Below are 22,517 nucleotides of genomic sequence, written 5' to 3'. Positions count from 1 at the left end.
TGTAACAATAAACACTTTAGCAATAGTCTTTTTTTAAAAAGATTTATTTATTTATTTGAAAGGCAGAGTTACAGAAAGGGAGGCAGAGAGAAAGAGAAGTCTTCCATCCACTGGCTCACTCCCCAAATGGCCACAACAGCAAAAGTTGGGCTGATCCGAAGCCAGGAGCCAGGAACTTCTTCTTGGTCACCCACATGGGTGCAGGGACCAAGTACTTGGGCCATCTTCTACTGCTTTCCCAGGCCACAGCAGAGAGCTGGATTGGAAGTGGAGCAGTCAGGACTTGAACTGGTGCCCACATGGGGTGGTGGCACTACAGGCAGCGGCTTTACCCGCTACGCCACAGCACCAGCCCCATCAGTCCCAATCTTAGGCAACTGTTAAAGGGAATCCTGTCAGACATCACAGCTTCCAGAACTTGAAGACCTTGCAAGCCAAAAGCCCCAAGGGACACTGAGTGTGAGAGCTAGCTCAATGCCAGGCAACTGAGAGAGCAGTCCCGGTCAAGGTCATGCTCCAGGCAGCCCTGTGTATCTCCACAACCTACAGCAGTATACAACTGTACCTGTACACACACACACACACACACGCACAAATATACAGGTATATATTTTAAATATTTAAATTTAAGTGAATTTCTTAGATGTGCCTTTTCAGACACACCCCATCATAAAATATATGACCTTAAATAGATGAGTGGAAACTGTGACTGTGGCTTTTTAATTTTTTTTTAATATTTATTCATTTATTTGAAAGGCAGAGAGAAAGAGAGAGCAAGCAAGCTCTTCCATCTGCTGGTTCACTCCCCAAATGGCTGCAACAGCCAAGACTGAGCCAGGTCAAAGCCAGGAGCCTGGAGCTCCATTCTGATCTCCCATTTGGGTGGCAGGAGTCCAAGTACCTGGGCCATCTTCTGCTGCTTTCCCAGGTACATTAGCAGAGAACTGGATCAGAGGCAGAACATCTGAGACTTGAACCGTTGGTCTAATATGGGATGCCAGCTTTGTAGGCAGCAACTTAACCCACTGTACCACAAGGTGCATCTAACAGGATTTTTTTTAAGATTTTTTTTTTATTTGAAAGAGTTAGAGAGAGGTAGAGACAGAAAGAGAGAGGTCTTCCATCCACTGGTTCACTCCCCAGATGGCTGCAACAGCCGGAGCTGCACCAATCTGAAGCCAGGAGCCAGGAGCTTCTTCCGGGTCTCCCATGTGGGTGCAGGGGTCCAAGGGCTTGGGCCATCTTCCATTGCTTTCCCAGGCACATTAGCAGTGAGCTGGATCGGAAGTGGAGCAGCCGGGACTCAAACCAGCACTGCAAGCTGGGGCTTTTACTCGCTGTACCATGCACTGATCCCATAGGATTTTTTTTTAATCCTACCTTAATACTGCAACTATTGGGCCTCTCAAGGGTTCAAAGGTGTCAACAATGACAGTCTTGCTCACACTCCTTTTCCCCAATGTGGGCTATTGCAGCAGCCTCCTTGGGGTCTCCGCTAGTGTCCACCTACTCTGCGTGGTCACCAGCATTGCCTTCTGTTCATTCACCCAATGCTTATTGATTTCTTTCTTTCTTATTATTATTTGCGCAGCTAAGAAAGGGAGAAAGAAAAATAAAGGGAGCTCTCAAATCTTTGTATGAGCAAGGACTGGGCCAGGCCAAAGCCAGGAGCCAGGAACTCAATCTAGGCCTCCCCATATGGGTGGCAGGAACCCAACTACTTGAGCCATCACCACAGCCTCTTAGGGTTCGCATTAGCGGGAATCTGGAGTCAGGAGCTGGAGCTGGAGTGGGTATTAAATCCAGGCACGCCACTATGGTATGCAAAAGGGCCAGCGCTGTGGTGTAGTGGTGATGCTTGTGACACCAGCATCCCATATGGGTGCCGGTTTGAGTCCCAGCTGCTTCACTTTCAACCCAGATCTCTGTTAATGGCCTGAAAAACACACCAGAAGATGTACTTGAGGCCCTGCCAGCCACATGAGAGACCAAGATGAAGCTCCTAGCTCCTGGCTTTGGCCTGGCCCAGCCCTGGCCTTTGCAGCCATTTGGGGAGTGAACCAGCAGATGGAAGATGGATCTCTCTGAGTCTCTCTCTGTCTCTCCCTTTCCCTGTAACTCTGACTTTCAAATAAAGGCAGAGATCAGAAGTGGAAGAGCCGGGACTTGAGTCAGCACCTATATGCATCATTCAAGCAGTGGCTTACCACAGCTGCGCCACAATGCCCGCCTGAATGCACATGACTTAGCCACCATCTGAACCCATCCCCTGGTTTCTTGCTATGAGTAAAATGATGATTACTTACAGAAGACACAAAGATGAGTAAGGCACCTCCCATACTCTGAAGGATCACACAGTCTAAGATGCAAATTCTGTTTTGTCAGTCACCTACCTGAAATTCGTCAGGAAATGCCTGTAGGATGAAATCGGAACTGACAGGGCTGGTGCTGTGGCAGAGCGGGTAAAGCATCCCATATGGGCACCAGTTCAAGTCCCGGATGCTCCTCTTCTGATCCAGCTCTCTGCTATGGCCTGGGAAAGCAGTGGAAGATGGCCCAAGTCCTTGGGCCCCTCCACCCACGTGGGAGACCCAGAAGAAGCTCCTGGCTCCTGGCTTCAGATTCGCCCGGCTCCAGCTGTTGCGGCCATTTGAGAAGTGAATCAGCAGATGGAAGACCTCTCTCTCTCTCTCTCTCTCTCTTTCTCTAACTGTGCCTTTCAAATAAATAAATCTTTTTGAAAAAAGGAAGGAAAGGGAAGGGAAGGGAAGAGAAGGGAAGGGAAGGGAAGGGAAGGGAAGGGAAGGGAAGGGAAGGGAAGGGAAGGAGGAAGGAAGGAAGGAAGGAAGGAAGGAAGGAAGGAAGGAACTAATTAGTACAGCACGATTTGTCATTATTCGTACTCATGGGATCTGGTCCCAGACCAAACTGCTCTATCTGACTCCCTGACTCTGTCATATATGTTGCCTCTGCCCTAGCTACCTGGAGCCTGCTCACCCTCCCAAGACCCATGCAAACGACATCCTCTACCTGGACTGGCCCTGCTATGGTTTGAATGCCCCACCCCCACCAAAACTCATGTTGAGGCTTCACTCCCCAGCAGAACACTACTGCACTGCGGGGAGACCTTTCAAAGGTGACAGAGTCGTGACCCCGCTCACGAAGGGACTCATGCTGGTCTCACAAGTGGGCTGTTACAGGAGAGAGCCCGGCCTCTCCCACTCTCTTGCTTCCTCTCTCACCACGAGACCTCCCTCTCCCACACACACAGTCCCACTGTAGACGTCATCTGCCATGAGGCCCCCACCAGAGTCAAGCAGATGCTGGCTCCAAGCTCTTGCACTTCAGTTAAAGGCACCTAGCCCCAGGTAATTTGTTACGGAGGCAGGAAATGGACTGAGACACCTTCCGTGCAGTAAACTGCTAGGCCTCAGCACCCGGCACAAGCTCAGAGAGTCCCATCCGGCTAAGCCAGCATGCCAAGTCAGCAGCTTTCCTTAAACACCACGTGCCAGGCTCTCCCACGCTTTAACCCATTATTCCGCACAGGTCTCAGGCAGATATCACTAATACCTCCACTTGCTAGATCCGGACACTGAGGCACAGCAACTTCAAGTAACTCACCCAAGACCACCAGTTAGGAAGCAGCAGAGCCAAACTTGGAACCTGGTTCCACAGTCATGGGAAAAAAGGACTTTTTTTTTTTTTACTTTTTTTTTCTTTTGGTAAACTATAGAAATCTTTTCTGAAGGATACTGTGTTTCATCCCTGAGGGACAGGCTTCATAGAAAGACAGGTGGCACCCCACCATGCGGAGACCAGTCAGCACAGCGGGACCCTGTCTCAAGCGGCTGATGGGGTCAGGGTGCTTGTCTCTGGGCCGAGACACCGAGGCCGGGCACCGTCGCCTGAGCACTGCAGAGACCAACACGAGCAGGTGCCCTCCTTCGGGGGCTCTGTGGGCCTCAGCTCTTGTTCTCAGCAACAAGTTAGCCTCTTCCCCATCGCTCCGAGGTGGTCTGAGAGCCTCCCACCTCCTGCGAGTCACTGAGCAGCTCTCTGCTGTCACCTGCTCTGGTTTCACGGTTCACAGCACATCCGTGTACTTCCCCTGTGTCAAAGTTCCCACAGGCAGCTTCGCTGTCACCTCCACGTCCTGCCCCGGCCAGGCAGCTGAGGTTACCTACACCACAGGGTGAGTGGACAGGGATGAAGGTCACAGCGCTGCTTCTCAAAGCAGAACTTGCACCTCAGCCTTCCAGCTCTAATCCAGTTCCTTCCCTGGTACGAGTGAACACAACAAACCTTGAGATTTGCCACCAGCCCAGCAGCACTGGCCCAGAGCCTTGAGCCCAGCGTGGGATGTCTGTTTCCAGCAGGTTCACGTGGGCCCCAGCAACTCGCCCCCCAAGGCTTCCTGTCTCCCAGCTTCCCTGGTGTCCCCATTGTATGCACCCAGGAGCTCTGGCCACGGTGGCCACCCCATGCCTTGTGCCTCAGTTTCCTCGTGGGTGCCACAGTGTTGGCCTCCTTGGATGCCACTCCTTGCTGTTCACACACACACACACACACACACATACTTCCTCTGCTGTCTTTGTCACCATCTCTGCCCAAGTCCCACAGTATGGCTTCCCGCTCCCAGGCCCTCTACCCCAAGATCCTACCTGCAGCAACTGGACTCCAAGGAAGACCTATTCCCACCTACTGCTCTCCTAGCTTTGGCGTTGTCCCCACTTCTCACCCTCCTATTAACAGGGCACATTGACCAATGTCATGGTTTTTCTAGCATCACACTGATTCCAGCCTCTGTCCCATCATCAGACCATTTGGCCCAATCTTCAGATCAGAAATACAGTCATTGTAGATATACTGTGCCTACACATCATTGTTTAAAATGTTTTGTTTAATTAGCTTGTATTTGAGAGACAGAGAGGGAAAGACAGAGAGATCTTTCATCCTCTGGTTCACTCCCCAAGTGCCCACAACAGCCAGGGCTCAGCCAGGATAAAGTTAGCAGTCAGGAGCTCCATCTTGATCTCTCCCATGGGTGGCAGGGGCCCAAGTACTTGGACCATCTTTCACTGCCTTCCCAGGCACACTAGCAGGGAGCTGGATTGGAAGTAGAGCATCCAGGACTCGAACTGGTGCTCCAGTATGGGGAACTGGCACTACAAGTGGTGGCTTAGCCCACTGCACCGCAACACCGGCTCCTACACATCATATTCAAATAGACACCACATGCCCAGGATACAAAATTTCAAAGGCATCCAACTATATAGCCCATAGAGTGAGAACTAAGTCACTTCTCAGCCCTGTAGCCCAGGCCCATGGGTCCACAGTTCCCCTACTCAGAGGCAGCAGCAGGTTCTTAACTTCACCGATGACAGTCATGGATCTCCAACCTGGATGGCACTGCCCATGTTTCGACAGCAGCATTGTCAATTTCTTCACCATGTATAAACTTAAAACCATTTTAAAAAGGAATTTTTAAAATTCAACTTTAATGCCACCACCCTAAATTAACTCAAGCTATTTCTTAAAATCACATTTCAATTTTTATCTACATGTACTTTTTCATTATTTAATCATAGCAATTTTTAAAGTTTAGTTGTAGTTCCATTGCCAATGTCAGACACACATTTCATTTTCATTATTTTTAATAGCTACATAATATTCATTTTGGCTAAAATCCAAATCTTGGGTTTTTATTTCAAGCTTTCCTGACTATAAATAATAGCAGTATAACCATCTATAATTTTGTCTTCTTTGAATTATTGCATTCGAGTAAGTCCCCAGAGTTATAATATCAAGTCTAAGGAATGGTTTATGTCACATTTAGCCAAATGACTCTCGGAGAAAGGCAAGAGCAGTTAACAATGCCTCACACACATCTGAGGACACACATTACTCCTGTCCCATCCGATACAATAATTACACTTATTAATCAAATATACTTTCAGAATGTTCACATTTATGTCTTTGATGCAGGGGCTGGAATTGTGGCAGAGCGGGTTAAGCTCCTGCTTGCAACTCCAGGTTCCCATAGAGGAGCGCTGATCCAGCTCCCTGCTAACCTGCCTGGGAAAGCAGAGGATGATGGCCCAAGTAATTGAGCCCCCGCCACCCACAGGGCAGACCAGAATGGAGTTGCTGGCTCCTAGCTTCAGCCTGGTCCAGATCTAGTTATTGTGGCCGTTTGGAGAGTGAATCAGTGGATGGCAGATACTGCTCGCTCTCTCTGTGTCCCTCTCACTCTGCCTTTCAAATAAATATTTTTTAAAAGTGTCCTTGATGTAGGTTTCTGTGTTTGGCACAAACTTCTGTTAGAAGCAGTCCTCCGACTGACTCACTGGGGTCAGTGAGTGACTGGTTGGATTTCCAGAACCTTGAAAAGCTTACAGATCTTGTGACATCCCATGTGATCAAGCATGAAGTGAATACAACTAACTTTCTCTCCCTCTCTCTCTCTCCTCTCTCTCATTCTTGGTTACTCCCTATCCACTGAGCTCTTTTTCTATGTTACTATAAAAGACAATAAGCTTTCCAGCTTACATTCTTTTAAAAATGATCGCCTTTTGCACAGTATTGCAAGAATATCTCCCTTGTTTAAAGTGGGCATAAGACACCTCCACTTTGGAAAGCAAAACCTGGACTTGAACTTGGGTTCTTCACTTGCTAGTTATATTCCTTGGTCAAAGCATTAGCCTCTCAGAGGCTAGTTTCCATCAGTAAAATGGGAGAAGAGCACTATCTGTCCATCTTACAGTGTTGCTGTGAAATCAAGTGGAAAGGTGTATGCCTGTGAGAACTGTTTTGGAAATAACAAATTGCTCCTCAAACCTTCATAATAATTCTGTTAGACCACATGACTCCTCTGTTTCAAGTCTCTCTCTTACTGATTCTGGAAAACCGTATTGTTGAATTTTTAATGATTGATTTAGTGCCTTTTCTTTGTTCTGGTTACTCAAACTAGGAAGCCCAGCTCTCCAGAAAGCGTAATGCTAGCTCCATCCCTGACACCTGCCTTCCTGGAATGTTTCATTTTCTAGTTTTGTTTCCTAAAGCTCTACATCCATTGCTCAAGATTTTCCTTACTGCTTTAAGTGTGTTTTCTGCTTTGTGAAGCCAGAACATTTTCAGTGTCTTTTGCAGTGATCATTCCCTTCCTTCCTTTTTGTTCTGACTTCCTCGGAACAAAACATAAAGATTATTACTGTTAGATAATAAGGGATTAGGACTGAGAGGACATAATGTCAATTTCATAGCTTTGAAAGGGGCACCTCGGTGCTGTGGTATAGCAGGGAAAGCCGCCACCTGCAGAGCCAGCATCCCATATGGACACCGGTTCAAGTCCTGGCTGCTCCACTTCTGATCCAGCTCCCTGCTAACACGCTTGGGAAAGCAACAGAAGATGGTCCAAGTCCTGATGCCCCTGCACCCACATGGAAGCCCTGGAGGAAGCTCCAGGCTCCTGGCTTTGGATCACCCCAGGTCTGGCTATTGTGGTCATTTGGGGTATAAACCAGTGGATGGAAGACCCTTCTCTCTGTCTCTCTTTCTGTCTGTAACTCTGACTCTCAAATAAATAAATATTTTTAAAAGATTTCTATTTATTTATTTGACAGGTAGAGTTACAGATAGTGAGAGGGAAAGACAGAGAGAAAAGTCTTCCATCCACTGGTTCACTCCCCAAATGGCCAAAACAGCCAGAGCCGGGCCGATCCAAAGCCAGGAGCCAGGAGTTTTCTCCAGGTCTCCCATGAGGGTACAAGGGCCAAAGAGATTGAGCCATCCTCTACTGCTTTCCCAGGCCACAGCAGAGAGCTGGATTGGAAGAGGAGCAGCCGGGACTAGAACCGGCACCCATATGGTATGTTTTCACTGAAGGCAGAGGATTAACCTACTGTGCCACAGAGCCAGCCCAATTAATAAATCTTAAAAAAAAAAAAAAAAAAAAAAGAACCAACCATTTTCTGAAGTGTGGGGATGGTTCCCTGCAGTTGCTTTCTCAAGAGTAATTACAAGAAAGTTTTCTGAAGGTTCACGTCTTTTTTGGAAACTTTTGCAGGAAACCCACACTGATTTTTCCCATGTATGGTATTCTTTCTTAAGTCACCTTAGTGGCTATGCTCTGCTGCACTGCTGGAAATCCTTTACTAAAAATTTTTAATTAATTTTAATAGAATCTGGAGTGAGGAGTTTGATTGATCTACTTACTCTACCATCTTACTGGATAATTTTCCTGCCATTCCAGACTTTTAAAAAAATTATTTTATTTATTTGAAAGAGTTATAGAGAGAGGTAGAGATAGAGAGAGGTCTTCCATCTACTGGTTCACTCTCCCGATGGCCACAATGGCTGGAGCTGAACCCATCTGAAGCCAGGAGCCAGGAGCTTCTTGCCTGTCTACCACTTGGGTGCAGGGGCCCAAGGACTTGGACCATCTTCTACTGCTTTCCCAAGCACATTAGCAGAGAGCTGGATCAGAAGTGGAGTAACAGGGACTTGAATCAGCACCCATATTGGATGCTGGCGCTGTCAGCCGAGGCCTTAACCCGTTGCACCACAGTGCCACCCCCCCATTCCAGACTTTTGTATCCTCGGCTACAAGAGAGTCTAAGAAGAATCCAAGGACCAGAGATGGGATTAGAGCCAGAGAGCCAAATCTTTTCGGTAGAAAACTGGGAAATGCCATTTCATGCTTTGCTGCTGCAGTAAAGGCTCAGGCTGGACCTTCTCAGAGAGAGGCGAGGCTGGAATACTGAGAAGCGCAGCACAAACCCTTTCATAACTCAACTCATTAACTGCGTTCCTCAAGTTTCTGAATCTTCCAGACTTCTTGCGAGCAGCAAGGGCTGCAGCGATATCTTTGGTTATAGATGAGGGGAATGCTAAATTATTTCCAAGGTCATCTTTCCACTTCTGAATTTCTACACTAAATACTATTTAAGCTGCAGATTCAGGCACTAATTGATGTGACCAGGATGATCCTGGCTTCCTGATATCCTACCCACAAAATGCACATGTACATGGTTGTGCACACACTTACACGCGTGTACACACAGTACTACTTGGATTTCCCCATTTGTGAACTCTTCAAATCAATTGTCATTAAGCGTAAAATAAGGTCCCAGCATTGTGGCACAGTGGGTGAAGCCGCCACCTGCGATGTTGGCATCCCATATGGGCACCAGTTCCAGTTCCAGTTCCGGCTGTTCCCTTTTCCGTCCAGCTCCCTGCTAGTGCTTCTGGGAAAGGCAGAAGATGGCCCAAGTACTTGGGGCCACCCACATGGGAGACCCGGATCTAGCTCCTTGCTCCTGGCCTAGCCCTAAGCCATTTGGGCCATTTAGAGAGTAAACCAAGGGATGAAAGATCTCTCTCTCTCTCTCTCTCTCTCTCTCTCTCTCTCTCTCTCTCTCTCCCTCTCTCTCTCTCTCCTTCCCTCTCTTATCTGCAATAGAAACGTCCTTCCTTCTAGGATCAGGGCAGCCTCTGCTCCCCCAAATCTGCTCCAACAATGAGATGCGGAAGATCCCACAAGGTAGCAGCACCTTTCCAAGGTATGGGCGAGGTGCCCAACCTCAGCCCAGTCTGCCATGGCCAGGGTTGGGGGGTAGCCCTCTGATGGACAAACCGCAGCATCTCAGCCTTCCCTGCGACCCCAGGCACGGGGCCCACCTGGGATGGAAGCCTCCAGGCACTCCCAGAGTGACCGGAAACCCTAACCAAGGCCAGGCACAGGCCGGGTCCTTGCCCCTGAAATGCTACTTTGGTCATTTCGAGGACCGTGATCCCCCGCAGGCTTTAGATTTGAGGCTCAGGAAAACTAGGCTGGGCTTCAAACAGGGCCCCTGTGAAGTGGCCCACGTTTTGACACGTTTCAGTGGTCCACGTTTCAGCCCCTCCTGGCAGAAGAACATGTTTTAAACTCCGCGAAATTCAGAAGGAAGTTCTTGGGCAAGGAGACGCCACCCGCGGGGCTCGCGTGTCCTCACCGACCCGGGTCCCCCTCCGGCGGCATGTCAGAGCCCATCAGCGCCCCCTGGTGGCAGAGACGCGAGGGGTGGTTCTGTTCCTGCAGGTGGGGAACGAGGGGCCACGGAGGCTTACCCACCCGTCCACGCGCCCTGCGGGGCCCTGCTGGTTTCCTCTCAGATCTCCACCGCTCTCCTGAAAACTGTTTCCGTTTCACGGCTGCCAAGCTAGTCCCCGGCTAGAAAGCCTACCTGGGGCAGTAGCAAGAGGCTGAGAAGGCGAAGCCCAGATGGTTTCTTCCTCTACTTCTCAGCTTTCAGCGCGCCATGGGCCAAGCCCCTCGCTCCGGGGACCGGGCAGCCTCCGCTGTGGTCCTCATTCCTGCTGGGCGGCCTCAGCTTCGCAGCTGGCGACACCTCCCCTTTCCCGTCCTTCAGCCCTCAGGCCCCTGGCAGCTGCCTGGTGCTTTCTCCAGCCCTGTGTGTGCCCAATTCCCTGTTTGAAAGCCTGGGATGACTTTGTTGTGCCTGACCACAGGTGATGAGCAGGACGGACACGGGGTCTCACGGCGCTGATTATCTGCCCCAAGAAAACAAGTATTAGAGAAGCAATCACTAATTTGGCAAGGACTTCCACAGAGAAGTACGTGAGAACAAATAGAGACTTAGCCTAGAATAATAATTGTTGAGACCTACACTGTGGTACAGCGGGTTAAGCCACCACCTGCAATGCCTGCATCCCACATCACAGGACCAGTTGGAGCCCCATCTGTGCTATTTCTGATCCAGCTTCCTGCTAATGTGCCTGGAAAAGCAGTGGAAGATGGCTCAAATTCTTGGGCCCTTGCCAGCCAGGTGGAAGACCAGGATGGAATTCTTAGCTCCTGGCTTCAGCCTGGTCCAGCTCCAGTCATAGTGACCATTTAGGGAGTGAACTAGTAGATGGAAGATATTCTCTCTCTCTCTCTCTCTCTCTCTCTCTCTAATCTATCTTTCTTTCTCAGTCTTTCCCCCATCCCATAGCTCTGCCTTTCAAACAAATAAAATAAACCATTATTTGAAAAAAAAGAATAAATGTTGTAGCACCACAGGTAACACCAGATGCAAGAAACACTGAGTTAGTGGGTTTCACCCAGACAGCCCCACAAGCCACAGCTGAAGCAAGGCAAGCTTTCTGCCTGGCTCCAGCAAGAAGAAAGGAGGGGCCCTGGCCAGGGGCGAAATCAAGGTTTCAAACAGGGCCTTGTGCACTGGGGTGCAGAGAAGCGGGGATAGGGTTCTTCTGACCGCCTGTCGGTACCTAAGAAAATTTAGGTTCTGCCAAGTCCAGCCAGAGGAGAAATCAGAATCGTGGAGGAATGTGCCATCCCCCTGGCAACCCCTACCCCACAGGAGCCAGGCAAGGCACAGGTCAAGCCTGACTCAGAGAAAACGCTGTCCTGGAGATGTAAGCTCCGAGATGACAGCGTTCCCCGAGCCTGCCGGAGGACGGCAGCGCCAGCCTGCTGCCCTGCTCTTTCGTCCCAACAGATTTCTATTCTTGTCATGATGAGCTCAAAACATCCTTACCTTCTCCATCCAGCTGTCAACCTAAATAACAATCAGAGGGATTCCCCCAAGAATGATGATGTTTATTTGGGAACAGTTGCACACTGCAATGGGAATGTGCATGCCATAGTAAACCATGAACATACTCAAGGAGGTAGAAGCAAGGAGGAATTTGTTAATGCAAAAGGGAGGAGGATTACATAAGATGTTTTGAAACAACCATCCTTGGCCACAAGGACTAATACCGAGAGTGGTGCCAGTTCACATGGACAGACGTGTGCTGGGCAGGTGTCTTCACAGAAGTATTTTCTGTGCAATGCTGTGGTTCTGGCAGCTTTTTGTGATGGCTGCTCTCGGGCAATCATGTGACAACCTTCAGAACCTCCCGGCTTTACTCATTGATGTGTTGCTTTTGTTAGGGCTGACACAGGAAACCCCATTTTGCTTATGACCATTTCCACACACCCACCAAGACCAGGGAATCTCCTCAACACCTGGACGCCCTATGACAAACCGTGACAATTAAATTCATGTAGAGATGTGGTAGGTATGCGACATTCTTCACTTTCGACACTTTTTTTTAAAGATTTATTTATTTGAGAGATAGAGTTACAGAGAAAGAGAGAGAGAGAGAGAAGAGCTGATCCAAAGCCAGAAGCCAGGAGCTTCTTCTGGGTCTCCCATGTGGGTCCAGGGGCCCAAGGAGTTGGGCCATCCTCTACTGCTTTCCCAGGCCATAGCAGAGAGCTGGATCAGAAGAGGAGCAGCTGGGATATGAACTGGAGCCATAGGCTGAGGCTTAACCCACTGCACCAGAGCACCGGCCCCCACCTGAGATGCATTTAAATCACTATTTACAAGTCTATAGTGTGTTACTTGAACAGAGGAGTTCCAGTTCCACATGACAAAAGGAGAGCCACTACTCAGTGGTATGGCCACCCTAAGCCACCCTGCCTTGAGGGAGGGAGAGAGCAAAGCTTGAGTCTCCTCACCCCTCCAAGTTCACTGCCTATTCTAGGTTAATATTAACTTTAGAATATCTAACAACATCTCCAGCACTATGGCACAGCGGGTTAAAGACCAGGCCTGCAGTGCCAGCATCCCATATAGGTGCCTGTTCGAGTCCCAGCTGCTCTGCTTCCAAACCAGCTCCCTGCTAATGCACTGGGAAACCAGTGGAGGGTGGTCTGGGACCCCTGCACTCACATGGGAGACCCAGAAGAAGCTCCTGGCTCCTGGCTTTCAATCAGCTCAGCTCTGGCTGTTGCAGCCATTTGGGAAGTGAACCAGTGGATGGAAGACATCTGTCTCTGTGTGTGTGTGTGTCTCTACTTCTCTCCATAACTCTTTCAAAATAAATAAAATAAATAATTTTTGAAAAAAGAATATCTAACAGCATTATAACTCAACATGCCCCCCCACTGACACACACACACACAAGCTATTGTCTCTCTTTTAAACTCCAATTACATTTTACCTACACTGCCCAAGTCATGATTCAATAAGTCATTTTGAGTCAGTTGTGGCAACGGAAGTAGACCAAGAAAAGGGGGGCGCTCTGGTGTTGTCTGGGATCTACGGACCAGGGCCCAGAGCGCCCCTTCTCAACCTGATTCCATGAGAAACTAAGCCTTCATGCCCAAAGCCAACTGTTTTATGTGACGAATTAACTTATATTCCTTCTGCGTCTAGAGTGCTACTAGCTATGTAACTTCCTGGGGAGAATCAGGAACATAGACCTCCATTCTTTCCTGTAAACCCCGTTGTGGAAGCCTGGGTAGTGGCAGAAGCTGTCCAGTAACTCTTGTCACTCTCTTGAACCTGTCTCTAGGTTAAAGGAGCATATGCAGGTGATTACACTCACATAAACGTGAGCTCAAGAAGAAGGCAAATGTTTACGTGAAGGGTACAGGCATAAAGACGTGTGAGAGAACATGGACAAGCTACTGAGCAAGCAAAGGACCCTCAGAAGTGCACACGCAGGTCCCCTGATGGCCTTTTGTCTTCCTTCCACATGAGTGAGACTGGGCAGGTGCTGGTCAACCTGATAAGGTTTATGTGATCCATTCAACTAACCCAGTCCTTCCAGTTTTTAAAAAAGATTTATTTATTTATTTGAAATTTGGAGTTACACACACACACACACACACACAGGTCTTCCACCTGCTGGTTCGCTCCTCAGATGGCTGCAATGGCTAGCACTGGGCCAGGCCAAAGCCAGGAGCCAGGAGCTTCATCTGGGTCTCCCACATGGGTGGCAGGGGCCCAGTGACTTGGGCCATCTTCTACCGCCCTTCCCGGGCCATTAAGCATGGGTCCAGATCGAAATACAGCAACCTGGACATGAACTGGTGCCCATGTGAGACGCTGGCATCACAGGTGACAGTTTTACCTGTTTATCACAAGAGTGGCCCCAGATCATTCCATTTTGACAAAAGACAGTCAAACAAATTAAACCTTTGTTTATATGAGCATGGCTAATTCTGTAGGGTCCATTTTCTGAACACCCCCTCCCCTGACTGTCCTCACTCCCAACCCAGCCCACTGAGCCCCACGGGAAGGAAGAGGACTGAGCGGTGCACATGAAGAGTCTAGCAGCAGTGAGTGAGTTCGTGGGATAAGGAATGGAGGGGCACAGGGGGAAGATTTGTATCATCTGCCCAGAGCCCGGGAGCTTGGCCAATGGGGCAGAGTTGAGTCTCCCTGTGGGGGAAACGCAGATAAATCACAGAGAGTGTGGCACTGTTCTTGGCAGTTGTTTTCTAGGTGTTTCACTGACGTGTCCCATTTCCTTAGCTAGACAGTAAATTCCTTGAGTACAAGGACGAAGTTTCCGCTGTAAATCTTTAACCTCCTACAGTGTTCAGCACAGTGATTCTCCTGCAGATGCTTAATCAGCATATTGCTGATTAATTAGAACCTGCTTTGGGGGAAAAAGTGGTGTATCCTTGCAACATTTACAGCATAAGTGTTTACGCGTGCAAGCCCTGTATGGAAAAAATATAGTTTAAAATGTTTAATACGTGCACAACCCAAGCCAAGGTTCTTCCTCCCATTCTGCTTCCTGCGCCTCATGGGAGCCACTGACCCTGAGAGTCGGACAGAGACAGAATCTGGGGAAGGCAGCCCTCATCACTGTGGAATGGGGCCGTGCTTCCCCGGGAGACAGAGCCCAGAGTCTCTTTCCCACCTGTTCAGGGACAGCAGGCAAGCCAGACACTTTGGGAAACACTGACACGCCCCATCTCCATTCTACCTCTTTCCTCCCCAAAGTCAGAGGCTTCTCTCCTCTCACCCCAGCGAGTGCGTGCCCTTTCCTGCTGAACTCTCAGAATCCCACCGACATTCGAAGCTGGCTACTCCGAGGCAGCAAGCTGCCCGGACTGCTGTTTCCCACGGTTTTCAGCTCGGCCTCTGCGTCACCTCTAGCAGGGTCCTGGAACACTCCCGGTCTGGGAGCCTGTGAGACTGGACGGCTGCTTTCAGGCTGCTCTCTCAGGGTTCTGACCCCGGCCTGGCTCTCAGTCCAGTCACCCTGGCTGTTAGACAGTCACCACCCGGGAGTGGGGCTAGTACTGAAAACTGGCTCCTTTGGCCCAAACACAGGTGAAACTGATTGCGTCTCCAAAGCCAGTGCATTAAATTTCTGTGGGAAACAGGCTCTTCCGTGGGTGAGCAAAGGTGCTGTCCACAGGCCATGCCTCCTGCCTGGAGTGATAATCAGAACATAGCAGGGTAGACATAGAATCCAGAGAGAGGGAACTGGCGGGTGCTGGAGGACCCTTCAGCCAGCAGGACAAGGCCCAGCTGGCCCTGGCTGGCCCCATCTCGCAGTATCCTGAGATAAGGAGGAAATGTCCAGAAAGCCAGGCTCTGCCCTTGTCCTGCCTAGAACAAGATGTCCTCCAGTGCTTGGCTCAGCCAGCCAAGTGTCCCCAGGGCAGAGCGCTTCTGGAGCCCCTCAGCTGTGGTGACAAGTGGGGCACAGCAGACACAACTCCAGCCACCCCGGGTGGCTTTCCTGAGCCTCGGAGAATCGGCTACCTGTGGACACGAGGCCTCTGTCGGTTCCTGCTGCCTGTCGGTGAGTGATAGTGTTGCTCTGCCTGACTGCTGTGGGAGTGCCCTGTGTCCCCGCACCCTCTGGAGCAGCTGGGTTTGTGCAAACCCTCCTACCTGAGCTAGAAAATTGCAGGCAGATTTAGGCATCTCAGTAGAAATCGGCAAGGTGTGTAGAGTCCTCACCAGGGCCTGGCGATGGGTGTGTGGAGATCCCACCCAGGGATTGGTCCCTCTGCCCAGTATTGTGCTCCAGAGAACTTGACCTTGGTGGTACTGATGAACACCCACTCCACACACAACAGCACATTTCAGGGTCTCCAAATGGCCGTGTCTATCAGAAAGCATGGTTCTCCCTTAATATATCAGAGACCCTATAAATTCCAATGCCCAACTACCTTCATCCTAAACTGGATCAGCTTGGGTCCCCTTCCTTCTTTCCTCATCATTCCATCAGGTTTTCAACACATTTTTCGTCTTTCTAGACATTATATACTGCCCAGTAAGAACCTTCCTCTGGCCCCCAGCATGGGAGGGCTCCCAAGGCTTCCCTGGAGAATGGGTGTCCTGCTCTGTCCTTTGCACTGCCTTCTCGTCTTCAGCCCCACTGCACGTTGGGAACTGATGCTCTTGGCCCTATATCCATGGCCTCCAATGGATTCTAGCAGCAAGAATCTGACCATACAGATCTGACCACCAGGGATTGGCCTGACCTCTTTGCTAGGTCTCATTGGTTGCTAGGGCATACATGGTGGATTATCTTCATTTCTCTCTTTTTTTTAATGATTTATTTTATTTATTTGAAAGGCAGAGTTACAGAGAGAGAAGAGGAGGGAGAGGGGGGAGGGAGGAGAGAGAGAGAGAGAGAGAGAGAGAGAGAGAGAGAGAGAATCTTCCATCTGCTGATTCACTCCCCAAATGGCCACAACAGCCAGGGCTGGGCCAGGCCGAAGCCAGGAGCCAGGAAACTCTTCGGGTCCCCCACATGAGTGCAGGGGCTGAGGCACTTTGGCCATCCTCTGCTGCTCTCCCAGGCACATTAGCAGACACTTCACCTCTCTCCATTCAAGCCAATGCGAGGGCCCAGACACTGGGATGACCATTCTGCTTTGTGGCCAGTCATGCCCTCTGGCTCTGCTTCCAGGAAAACTTGGTTTTTCTGCTTCTACTAACCTCAAAATAAATCAGCAGTCAGCCCTCATGACTTTCATACACGTTTATCAACCTTGGCAGAAGGAACCCTGGACTTTGAAAGCTATTTGGGGGCCGGCGCCGTGGCTCAATAGGCTAATTCTCTGCCTTGTGGTGCCGGCACACCAGGTTCTAGTCCCAGTCAGGGCTCCGGATTCTGTCCCAGTTGCTCCTCTTCCAGGCCAGCTCTCTGCTGTGGCCAAGGAGTGCAGTGGAGGATGGCCCAAGTCCTTGGGCCCTGTACCCCATGGGAGACCAGGAGAAGCACCTGGTTCTGCCTTCGAATCAGCGCGGTGCACCAGCCACAGTGGCCTTTGGAGGGTGAACCAACGGCAAACGAAGACCTTTCTCTCTGTCTCTCTCTCTCACTGTCCACTCTGCCTGTCAAAAAAAATAAAATAAAAAAATAAAAAAAGCAAGCTATTTGGCAGAGCTGACTGCCCAAAGAGAGCAGCCTATCCAATTGTGTCAGCATTGAAGGAACACTTTAGACCCACAATGAATACATCTTTTTTTTTTTTTAAGATTTATTTATTTATCCAAAATGTAGAGTTACAGAGAAGCAGAGGCAGAGAGAGAGAGAGTGAGAAAGGTCTTGCAACCGCTGGTTCACTCCCCAAATGGCCACAATAGCCAGAACTGAGCTGATCCAAAGCCAGGAGCCAGGAGCTTCCTCCAGGTCTCCCACATGGGTGCAGGGGTCCAAGCGCTTGGGCCATCTTACACCGCTTTCCCAGGCCATAACAGAAAGCTGGATAACAGAGGAGCAGCTGGGACTCGAACCAGTGGCCACAAGGAATGCTGGAACTGCAGGCATTGGCTTCACCTGCTACGCCACAGCACCAGCCCCTGAATACATCTTTTTTTTTTTTCTTTAATTTTTGACAGGCAGAGTGGACAGTGAGAGAGAGAGACAGAGAGAAAGGTCTTCCTTTGCCGTTGGTTCACCCTCCAATGGCCGCCGCGGTTGGCGCGCTGCGGCCGGCACACCGCACTGTTCCGATGGCAGGAGCCAGGTGCTTCTCCTGGTCTCCCATGGGGTGCAGGGCCCAAGCACTTGGACCATCCTCCACTGCACTCCCTGGCCACAGCAGAGAGCTGGCCTGGAAGAGGGGCAACCGGGACAGAATCGGTGCCCCGACCGGGACTAGAACCCAGTGTGCCGGCGCCGCAAGGCGGAGGATTAGCCTACTGAGCCGCGGCGCCGGCCCCCTGAATACATCTTTATTCAATGTATTCTAAGTTGCTGTGCTCAAACAGGCAATAAAACCTGGAATCTGATCTGCAGTTCTCATTCTGGGTCGTTCATGAAACTTTCCAGCTTTTCCAGTGAACCAGACACAAACAGAGAGACAGTTTAATGTGGTACAGCACAGTGGCTTTCAAAGTTTTTGGCTCCACAGCAAGAAATGGGTGTTAAATGACAACCTCACATGCACGCACACCCACACACATCTACATGCACACCTATATCACTAAAACAAAAGTTTCTTAAAACAGTGCCACCCTAGAGGAAGAGGCACATGAAAACAAGTTAAGAGGAAATATTGCCAAGGGAAAGACTTCTTTTCTTAAAAAAAGAAGTGGTCCCAGAAAGGGAGCAAGTGGGGGCACAATTGCAAGCCTAGTGCCAGAGGGGACAATTCTGACTCATTCCCATGGAGGGATTGGGAGACACGCCAGGTCACACCTGAAAGTCACCCCACAGAGTGGGCAAGGGAGTGGGAGTGTGTTGGGGGGCAGACAGAGATTCCCAGGCACTTCCGGTTCTCCTGCACAACACACGCTGGCTTTGGGGAAAGAACACACACTGGAGTCCAGTTGGTGGACACTGGGAATGGTAAGGAGATCCTAGGTGACATGAGCAGGGCAGGGACAGCTCCTGCTACAAACATGGTAACCATGGGTGATGCACTGTGACATTTTCTATGCTGATATTATAAAGATTCACTTATTTATTTGAAAAAGCAGAGTGACAGAGAGAGAGATCTTCCATCTGCTGGTTCACTCCCCAAATGGCCGCAACAGAGGGGGATGGGCCAAGCCAAAGCCAGGAGCCAGGAGCCAGGAGCCAGGAGCTTCATTCGGGTTTCCCTCATGGGTACAGGGGCCCAAGCTCTTGGGCCATCTTCCACTGCCTTCCCAGGTGCATTACCAGGGAGCTGGAGCAGAAGTGGAGCAGGTGAGACACGAAAGGAGACTCACATGGGATGCCAGTGCTGCAGGCGGCATCTTAACCTGCTGATTTTTATTTTCAGTTGCTAGTCGTGTGCCTTAGTCCCGCCGCTTAGCCATTATTTAACCTGCTGGAGGCTTTCTCCTCATTCCTAAAATGAGAAGAACAACATCAACTTTGCTCATTGTGGTGAAAATCGAAAATGACATAGATATCTCTAGCAAATAATGAGTGTGTAACTTGTAGCTATTATGATAATAAATGTGTCCTCAAAATGCCTCAAAAGAATATCACAAAAATGTCTGTTTCCTTTTCATTATGTTCAGGACATGCATGCATAAAAAGCAAGTGGTGGGACCGGAGGTCCTTTGCAGAGACGTAAGAGGCAGCTGCACATTCGTCCACAGCTCTCGCCTCCGTGTCTTCGCTCTTTGTTCCTGCTGTTTAATGCTGCTCATCATTCTTCTAAATTTTTATTTATACATTTTTACTTATTTGAGAGGCAGAGAGGAAGAGGGGGAAACTGTCCATCTGCTGCTGCACTCTCCAAATACCCACAAGAGCTGAGCAGTCCCAACCCAGGAGACTGAAATTAAATCCCACAGGGTGCAGGGACCCAAATACTTGAGCCTTCCCCTGCAGTAGCAGGGAGCTGGAGTCAGGATTGGAGCCAGGACTCAAAACCAGACACTTCGGACGGAATGTCGGCAGTCTCCTGTCACCTTGGCTGCTCTGTCACATGCCTCCCCTCAAGCTGCATCTTAAGGGTCCCTCTGTCAGGAAGCTTTTTCAGACTACCTAACTAAAAATTTCCATGCCCTTCTAGTTGAGATTATTTCATGGCAATTGTACCACTTTCTTTTTTCTCTTTCTTTTTTTTTTTTTTTTCAATATCTGTTAAAACACTGACTTAGGAACAGAGAGGCAAAATGGAATGAAAGGGCCCAGAAATAGGGGCCAGTGCTGTGGCGCAGTGGGTTAAAACTCCGGCCGGCAGTGCCAACATCCCATATGGTCACCAGTTTGAGTCCTGGCTGCTCCACTTTAAATCCAAATCCCTGCTAACGTACCTGGGAAAGCAGGAGAGGGTGGCCCAAGTTCTTGGGCCTCTAAACCTGTGAAGGAGACCCAGAGGAAGCTCTTGGCTCCTGACTTCAGAGCAGCCCAGTTCTGGCCATTGTGGCCATTTGGGAAGTGAACCAGTGGGTAGAAGATCTCTCTCTCTCTCTCTCTCTCTCTCTCTCTCTCTAACTCTGACTTTCAAATAAATAAATAAATCTTTAAAAAAAAATAGGCTCTGGGGCCGGCCCTGTGGCACAATGGGTTTACACCCTGGCCTGAAGTGCCGACATCCCATATGGGTGCCAGTTCCAGACCCGGCTGCTCCACTTCCAATCTAGCTCTCTGCTGTGGCCTGGGAAAGCAGTACAAGATGGCCCAAGTCCTTGGGCTCCTGCACCTGCGTGGGAGACCTGGAAGCACAGCTCCAGCCGTTGCAGCCAGCTGGGGAGTGAACCAGAGGATGGAAGGCCTCTTTCTGCCTCTCCTCTCTCTGGGTAACTCTGACTTTTAAATAAATAAATAAATCTTCAAAAAAAAAAAAAAAAGGCTCAAATACATACAGGAGTGATAATGAAATCCAAGTGTGAAGACTTGACTTGGATGGTGCTGAGACCACTGGCTAACCACCTGGGGAAAGGTTACCTCGGGTCTCCAGCTCAACTTCCACACACAAATGCCAAATGGCCCAAAGATTGGGCTGGCGCCGTGGCTTAACAGGCTAATCCTCCGCCTTGCGGCGCCGGCACACCGGGTTCTAGTCCCAGTCGGGGCGCCGGATTCTATCCCGGTTGCCCCTCTTCCAGGCCAGCTCTCTGCTATGGCCCGGGAAGGCAGTGGAGGATGGCCCAAGTCCTTGGGCCCTGCACCCGCATGGGAGACCAGGAGAAGCACCTGGCTCCTGGCTTCGGATCAGCGTGATGCGCCGGCCGCGGCGGCAAAAAGGAAGACCTTTCTCTCTGTCTCTCTCTCTCACTATCCACTCTGCCTGTCAAAAAAATAAATAAATAAAAATTAAAAAAAAAAAAGATTGAAGTGTGCATGCATGCACACAGGCATACACACGTACACACACAGACAATAGTGACCAGAAAACATGAGTGCATTTTTGTACTCTTAAAGCGAGAAAAGCCCTTTTTAAAAATGATACGGTTGGAGCCAGCGTTGTACCGCCTGCAACACCGGCATCCCATATTGGAATGCCGGATCTGAGTCCTGGCTGCTCCACCTCCCATCCAGCTCCATGAAAATGTGTCTGGGAAAGCAGCAGAGAAAAGCCCAAGCACTTGGGCCCCTGCCACCCATGTGAGACAGCCAGATGGAGCTCTTGGCTCCTGGCTTTAGCTTGGCCTAGAGGTGGCTGTTGAGGCCATTTGGGGGTGCAAACCTGCAAATGGAAGATCTCTCTCTCTCTCTCTCTTTCACTCTGTCACTCTACCTTTCAAATAAATTAATTTAATTAATCTTTTTTTTAATTAAACTTTTATTTAATGAATATAAATTTCCAAAGTACAGCTTATGGGTTACAATGGCTTCCCCCTCCCAAAACTTCCCTCCCACCCACAACCCTCCCCTTTCCCGCTCCCTCTCCCCTTCCAATCACATCATGATTCATTTTCTATTCTCTTTATATACAGAAGATCAGTTTAGTATATATTAGGTAACGATTTCAACAGTTTGCCCCCATATAGCAACACAAAGTGAAAAAAAAATACTGTTGGAGTACTAGTTATAGCATTAAATAAGAGTGTACAGCACATTAAAGACAGAGATCCTACATAATATTTTTTTAAAAATTAATTAATTTTCTATGCCATTTCCAATTTAACACCAGGTTTTTTTTCTTCTCATTTCCAATTATCTTTATATACAGAAGATCAATTCAGTATATAATTAGTAAAGATCTCATCCGTTTGTACCCACACAGAAACACAAAGTGTAAAAATACTGTTTCAGTACTAGTTATAGCATCACTGCACATTAGACAACACATTAAGGACAGATCCCACATGGAATGTAAGTACACAGTGACTTCTGTTTCTGACTTAACAATTTGACACTCCTGTTCATGGCGTCAGTAATCTCCCTAGGCTCTAGTCATGAGTTGCCAGGGCTATGGAAGCCTTTAGAGTTCGCTGACTTTGATCTTATTCCGATAGGGTCATAGTCAAAGTGGAAGTTCTCTCCTCCCTTCAGAGAAAGGTACCTCCTTCTTTGATGGCCCTGTTCTTTCCACTGGGATCTCACTCACAGAGATCTTTCATTTAGGTCTTCTTCTTTTTTTCTTTTCCATGGTATCTTGGCTTTCCATGCCTACAATACTCTCATGGGCTCTTCAGCCAGATCCGAATGCCTTAAGGGCTGTAAATTAATCGTTTTTTACAGAGTGACACAATTAGGCGCTGTAGCATAGTGGGTGGAGCCTCCACCTGTCAGTGCCGGCATCCCATATGGGCACCGATTCAGGTCCCAGCTGCTCTACTTCCAATCCAGCTCTCTGCTGTGGT

General features: G+C 49.3%; 1 long non-coding RNA gene across 1 annotated transcript in view; it reads right to left on the bottom strand.

The window, feature by feature from the left end:
• Positions 1-22,517, bottom strand: part of LOC133769964 (uncharacterized) — a 32,205-nt gene that overhangs the window by 593 nt on the left and 9,095 nt on the right. Inside the window, exon 2 of the long non-coding RNA XR_009867293.1 lies at positions 10,230-10,557. This is a non-coding gene — a long non-coding RNA (uncharacterized LOC133769964). The remainder of the gene's footprint in view (positions 1-10,229; positions 10,558-22,517) is intronic.

This window comes from Lepus europaeus, chromosome 11, assembly GCF_033115175.1.
Source record: "Lepus europaeus isolate LE1 chromosome 11, mLepTim1.pri, whole genome shotgun sequence".
Taxonomy (NCBI): Eukaryota; Metazoa; Chordata; class Mammalia; order Lagomorpha; family Leporidae; genus Lepus; species Lepus europaeus.
The sequence above is the reverse complement of the archived record's forward strand: the minus strand, read 5'-3'. Positions and strand labels throughout refer to the sequence as shown.